Source organism: Erinaceus europaeus, chromosome 4 (assembly GCF_950295315.1).
Source record: "Erinaceus europaeus chromosome 4, mEriEur2.1, whole genome shotgun sequence".
NCBI classification, from domain to species: domain Eukaryota; kingdom Metazoa; phylum Chordata; class Mammalia; order Eulipotyphla; family Erinaceidae; genus Erinaceus; species Erinaceus europaeus.
The window spans coordinates 118,073,387-118,079,386 of record NC_080165.1 but is presented as its reverse complement, the minus strand read 5'-3'; the positions used below and the strand labels follow the sequence as shown (position 1 = coordinate 118,079,386).

Here is a 6,000-nt window from a genome sequence, read left to right as displayed (position 1 = left end):
AAATGCTGGAGAGGGTGTGGGGTCAAAGTACCCTCCTGCACTGTTGGTGGTTATGTCAATTGGTCCAACCTCTGTGGAGAAAAAGTCTGGAGAACTCTCAGAAGGCTAGAAACGGACCTACCATATGATCCTGCAATTCCTCTCCTAGGGAGATATCCTAAGGAACCCAACACACCCATTCAAAAAGATCTGTGTACACACATGTTCTTAGCAGCACAATTTGTAATAGCCAAAACCTGGAAGCAACCCAGGTGTCCAACAACAGATGAGTGGCTGAGCAAGTTGTGGTATATATACACAATGGAATACTACTCAGCTATTAAAAACGGTGACTTCATCATTGTTTTCAGCCAATCTTGGATGGACCTTGAAAAAATCATGTTAAGTGAAATAAGTCAGAAACAGAAGGATGAATATGGGATGATCTCACTCTCAGGCAGAAGTTGAAAAACAAGATCAGAAGAGAAAACTCAAGTAGAACCTGAACTGGAATTGGTGTATTGCATCAAAGTAAAAGACTCTGGGGTGGGTGTGGGGGATAATACAGGTCCACAAAGGATGACAGAGGACCTAGTAGGGGTTGTATTGTTATATGGAAAACTGGGAAATGTACAAACTATTGTATTTACTGTCGAATGTAAAACATTAATTCCCCAATAAAGAAATTTTAATAAAAAGTCTTGCTTAGTCCAGTTATGTAATTTATGTATATTCAAGTCTAGATTAATTGATTTAAAGATAGTAATAAGAAATTGAATAGTATTGTGATATAATTGGTTTGGGAGATGCTTCTGTAAATGTATTCTTATTTAGGTACATAAAACAATGTGAGAACAAAGTAACTTGAAAACAAGGCCAGCACTGTTGAAAATATGATTTTATTTTACTATATTTGCATTCACCAGGGATGAATGAAGGGTCTAGTACATGAGAAATACCACCTGGTTGCTACCCAGGGCCATTTTTTAAAAAAATTCTATATATTTAGAAGGAGAAGAAAGAGGAGAAAGTAACAGACAGAGGGGAAGGGAGAGGGAGAGACATTAAAGTAATACTCTAATGTCTGTGAAGCTCCATGCTGCTGTCCATAGTGCTCCTGGTGGTCAATCCTGGCAGTCTCATGTAAGGTAAATTATATACACTACCTGCTGAGTTACCTCCCAGGCTTGAAAATATGCTTTTATAAGGGAACAAAGAAACATGCAATAGTATATATTTGTATGGACAGTATGTAGTGCATAATCATGCATTTTTATTTTATCTAAATGATGCACCTTCATACCTTTACTTAGAAATAAAAATATATACTACCAAAATGAAAGTCAGTAATTTTAAGAGGGACAGTACTAAATTTGGCATTGTGCTAATTTTTTCACATGATATTTGCTACACCCATATCATTTTTAGACACTGAACAACTCACAAGACATTTAAACTACGTACTTACTTTTTAACACTTTATTATACACTGTGTTAATAAGAGCCACTATTCTGCTAACTGCAACCAGTAGTAATAACAGCATCACAGTGGTTTAAAAGAACTATTTAGGAATACACAGAAATTGGTTTTAAAAATTCTGAGTCCTGTGGTCCAGGAGGTGGCACAGTAGATAAAGCATTAGACTCTTGAAGCATGAGGTCCTAAGTTCGATCCCCAGCAGCACAGGTACCAGAGTGATGTCTGTTTTTTTTTTTTCTCTCTCTCTCCTACTATCTTTCACCCAAACAAATAAAAAAAATTAATAAATAAAAAGTAATAATTCTGAGTCCTTATGTTTAGCATCTAAATATTGAGAGAGACAAGATCTGCAAAGTAAATCTGCCCATTAATGTATTTCTCTTAAATGCATATTTAACTGACACTCTTTTCAGACTAGATGGGTTCTAGATCATGCTTCAAATCCCTTTTGCTCTAAAACCACTGGCTAGAACATATTCTACATTGGGAACCAAAAGAAGGCATTAGGTCTGGCAGTGCCTAAAGTCCTCTAAAATAAATCTGGAGGAAAAACCAGCTAGTGAATGACGAGAGTAGCAGTAAGCCTCATTATAACCTTAAATTTATCACCTCACACTTTGTTGTTAATAATGATAATGTCCTACTAATTAAAATCAATTAACTATCAGTATTCAATATTTACTTTTTGAAATTGACAGTGTCTCTAAAAGTAGAAGACCAAGTGGAAACATAACTTGTCTTTCTGAACAGTTTTTGAAACAAAATTTAGTTGACAATATATCAAAACTATCAGATAACATGTAGTTTCTCAGTTCACATACTAAGGTAGGTTTGCTCGCTAAATCATGGGATTTATGGTTAGAGATCACTGGATTTCTTTAAGTCTGAATTTCCTCATCTCTGATACAGGTTTAATAAGCACTAAGAACTGTGAAAATGAACTGAACTCACTTGCACCATAATTACCAGACTAATGACCAACACGCAGTAAGTTCTGAATAAATGAAAATGGCTATAATTACTGGGACATTTAAAGCAGATGTTCCTGAAAGACATAAAAGACTTTAGGAAGGGGAGTCGGGCTGTAGCGCAGCGGGTTAAGCGCAGGTGGCACAAAGCACAAGGACCGGCATAAGGATCCCGGTTTGAACCACGGCTCCCCACCTGCAGGGGAGTCGCTTCACAGGCAGTGAAGCAGGTCTGCAGGTGTCTATCTTTCTCTCCTCCTCTCTGTCTTCCCCTCCTCTCTCCATTTCTCTCTGTCCTATCCAACAACGACAACAACAATAATAACTACAACAATAAAACAACAAGGGCAACAAAAGGGAATAAATAAATAAAATAAATATTTAAAAAAAAGACTTTAGGAAGAAGTGATTAAGTAGAATATCATTTAATGCATTGCTTACTTGGTGGCCTCTGGTTGGAATACATACACATATCTGTGTATATAAAGTATTAAATCTATGTGAGCACAAATACTCACAAGTAGAAGGCTAAAGCATGAAATGTCATTTCAGCAATGTGCCTGGGAAAGCTCTGACGTTGTCTTGGAAGTCAGACATCACTGCCTGACCTTTGGACATCTGGAAGGGATGCCTATACCTGAGCCCAGCACTGGAAAGGACCCAGGCACTTCCCAGCATAGCCAATCTCTGGACTGCTTACTCCTCCATACCATTCATCTCTACCGAAAAAAAGGGCAATTCTTCCTTCAGAGAAAGCTCCCCAGTCTGGCGTGGGGTGTGTGTTTCTATTCCACGTTATTGCAAGTAGAAGTCCCTTCTGTCTATTCTTTTGGGGGTAAGTGGAAAGGAGTCCAGCAGGGGGCCCTCAATGGCCTATCTGCCTGGGTACTTGGCATAGTCAGGATTTTTTTTAAGGGGGGTGGAAAGTGGGGGGTGGTGGGTCTTTCTCGTTTCTGAAGCAGGTGTGTGTGTGTGTGGGGGGGAGATAAACTACTGTGTCACTGTCCGGGTCTCTTCCCTTTTCTGGAAGATCGTAGAGGGGGTGACGGGGAGGGGGTGGCGGGGAGATTAAGGTGGCGCCACCCGGGACACCCAGAGCCCTGAGCGGACCCGCAAAGGATGACAACAGGCAATCGCGGGTGGCCGCGTGGAAAGGAGTGGGCTCCCCACGTCGTCGCCCCCAGCGCCCGGAGCTGTGCGCCCCCAAGCAGCCCGCCGCGTCCCCCGCCCCCAGCCCCGCGCCAGTGGAGGGCTGCCCGCCCCGCCGCGCTGCGCCGCGCAGCGCACACTTCGGCGCAAAACTTGCCGCGAGTTCAAGCCAAGTTGTTCCCCCAGCGGAGGGGGCTCGAGCTACGGGGAAAGCCGGGAGTGAGGACTGCAGAGGCTGCGCGCCAGCTCTTTTTTCTTTCTTTTCTTTTTTTTTTTTCCTTTCCTTTGCTTCTGCTATCACTCACCCCCAACCCCCCAGCGTCAGTGCGACTCCTTGGCTCCTTGCCTTTCCTCCTCCCTCTGAAGCTGGTCTCTCCCCTCCTCCTCGTAGTGTTCCCCCCCCCCACTTGTGTACACTATTTGTTGGGGGGTGGTGGTGGCGGCCGAAAGGGATGTCTTGTTTTCACCAGAGGCACTGCGTAAAGGGGAAACGAAGACACTGGAAGAAACCAGAATAAATACCCAAGTTTGGAGCCCGGGTCCGCTGCTGCGATAGGCACTTGAACTTCGGGGATCTCCAGCCCTCGCAGCGGTGGGAGGTGAGTGCCCCCTAACCCTTTCCAACTCCTGGGTCCCGCAGGCTGTCCGGGTTAGAGGGAACCCGGGAGACTGACCTCCCCTCCCCCGAAAGTGCCTCTCTGTGCGTAGAGGGGGTTTGCAGGGGTCGTCCACTGGGGGAGCAGAATGTTGGGTGGCAGTGAGAACGTTCAGCAGGACGGGGTGTGGGCGCTGGGGATCCCGTCAGGGGCTCGGTGGCACAGTGCTGGTTGTCTGAGATCTGGGCAGCTACTATTGGGGCGGGGAGCTCAGTTCTTGAAGACCCCTCTTTCTCAGTCCCCGCCTCCTGCGCCCTGAGGTTAGGGGTCCGGTTTGCCTGTCCGAAGCGAGACACTGAACGAGGTGCTCTCCTCCTTACCTGCACCCTCCCACCTCTTGTCGGAGGAGTGAGCCCCAAGGATATCTATCCTGTGATCTTCATTACCCCCTAGGTAACCCAGACTCAGGAGTGTGGTCCAGGGATCCCATGTAGGGTCCCTGGTGTGGGGGACTGAGGTGGGGAGAGAGTTGAGGGGGTTCTTTTTGGGAGTGTGAGTACCTTTAATGCTTGTGCTCTAATCTGGAAGCGTGACCAGATCTTTAAACCGTGGCCGCCTCATTTTAGTCTTTTTTTTTTTTTTTTTTTTTTTTTTTATGGCGTGGACCGAATGTCTCCAGTAATTTTTGCCAGGGTCTCTGAAATTCGAGGCGCCTTGTCAGAATAGTCGCGTTCATTGGTTTGGGAAACCGAAGCTACAGAGGGATTATACCTTCTCCTAACGTAGGGACCCGGCGTCCGGGAGAGCAGGTTTTCTCTCCTTTCCAAGCATGTTGGGTCCTGGGTGGTTACAGGACTTGAAACATTCTCTCCCTGTTTGAGAATGGTTAAACTGAATTTGGAATAAACTTTGTGCATGCTTATTTTATTGTGTGCCGCACAGCAACCAGAACTTTCGTTGAGTGGTGCTTTAAAGATGTTTTTGTCTTTGTATACTTTATCCATTCGGAAGTGCTTGGAGATATTCGGGAGTTTGAACTTGGAGTCCGGGTGGCGAAGTGGTGAGATACCCTGAGGGCGCACTTCAACTTTTTGTCATTCCTACAGCTCCCTAGGTGAGGGTAACAGAGTCTCTGCTCTCCACCACCTTTCTTTTCTTTTTCTCTCGAAACTAATAGAGAATGTCCTTGGACGTGTGTTTGTGTGGGAGGTTGTCTTTGGGAGATTTTCTTCTTCTCGGGCTCTTGTTCCTCTCTCTCTTGCATTGATTAGAAGGAGGGGAGTCGTTCAGGAGTGATGACCAAATGGCAGTGGAGGAAGGTGCAGGTCCCTTGGCCTTTTCAGCCACGGTGCAGACTAGGGGTAGCATGTGTTTTGATTCAGAGCAATTCCACGTGGAGCATCTCGGTGTGCGTGACTGTTGTGTACTTGATCTGTGAGGAGGTAACAGGAGTCTTGTGTTCAAACCCAGTGGGCCTTTGGCCATTAATTTGCTTTCCTGGCTGTCATTACAGACACTTCCAAAATCTGATACCTAGGAGAACCAACAGGTTAGGTTTCACATTAAGAGCTCATACTTACCAGTTTTCTTTCTCCCTTACCCCTTTTGGCTTGGCACCCTGGGATCAACGTAATTGATGGAACGAAGCATAACTTCGAATAGGGCGTTTTGTTCCCTTTCCCATCAGTGGCTACTTCGTGCACCCTAGGGCACTTGGTTTTTGAGCGAGCCCAGGCAGTACTGAAGTGGGAGTCAGAACCGGAACTACCACGGGCTCCCCTTTACCAACTTCTGAACTTCCTCATACACCTGACAATGCTAAGAGTTT

The 6,000-nt window shown here is 45.2% G+C and overlaps 1 protein-coding gene across 7 annotated transcripts in view; it reads left to right on the top strand.

Annotated features, from left to right (window-relative positions):
- Positions 1 to 3,118: 3,118 nt before the first annotated feature.
- The window catches only part of EYA4 (EYA transcriptional coactivator and phosphatase 4), a 318,081-nt gene continuing 315,199 nt past the window's right edge, over positions 3,119 to 6,000 (top strand). For 2 of the 7 annotated variants that reach the window (XM_060190428.1, XM_060190430.1), the window contains exon 1: positions 3,394 to 4,175. The gene's annotated coding sequence lies outside the window, so the exon portion shown is untranslated. Of the gene's footprint in view, positions 3,263 to 3,393; positions 4,176 to 6,000 lie in introns of those variants that run through there. The other 5 variants (XM_060190429.1, XM_060190425.1, XM_060190423.1 and 2 more) reach the window with 3 other exon arrangements.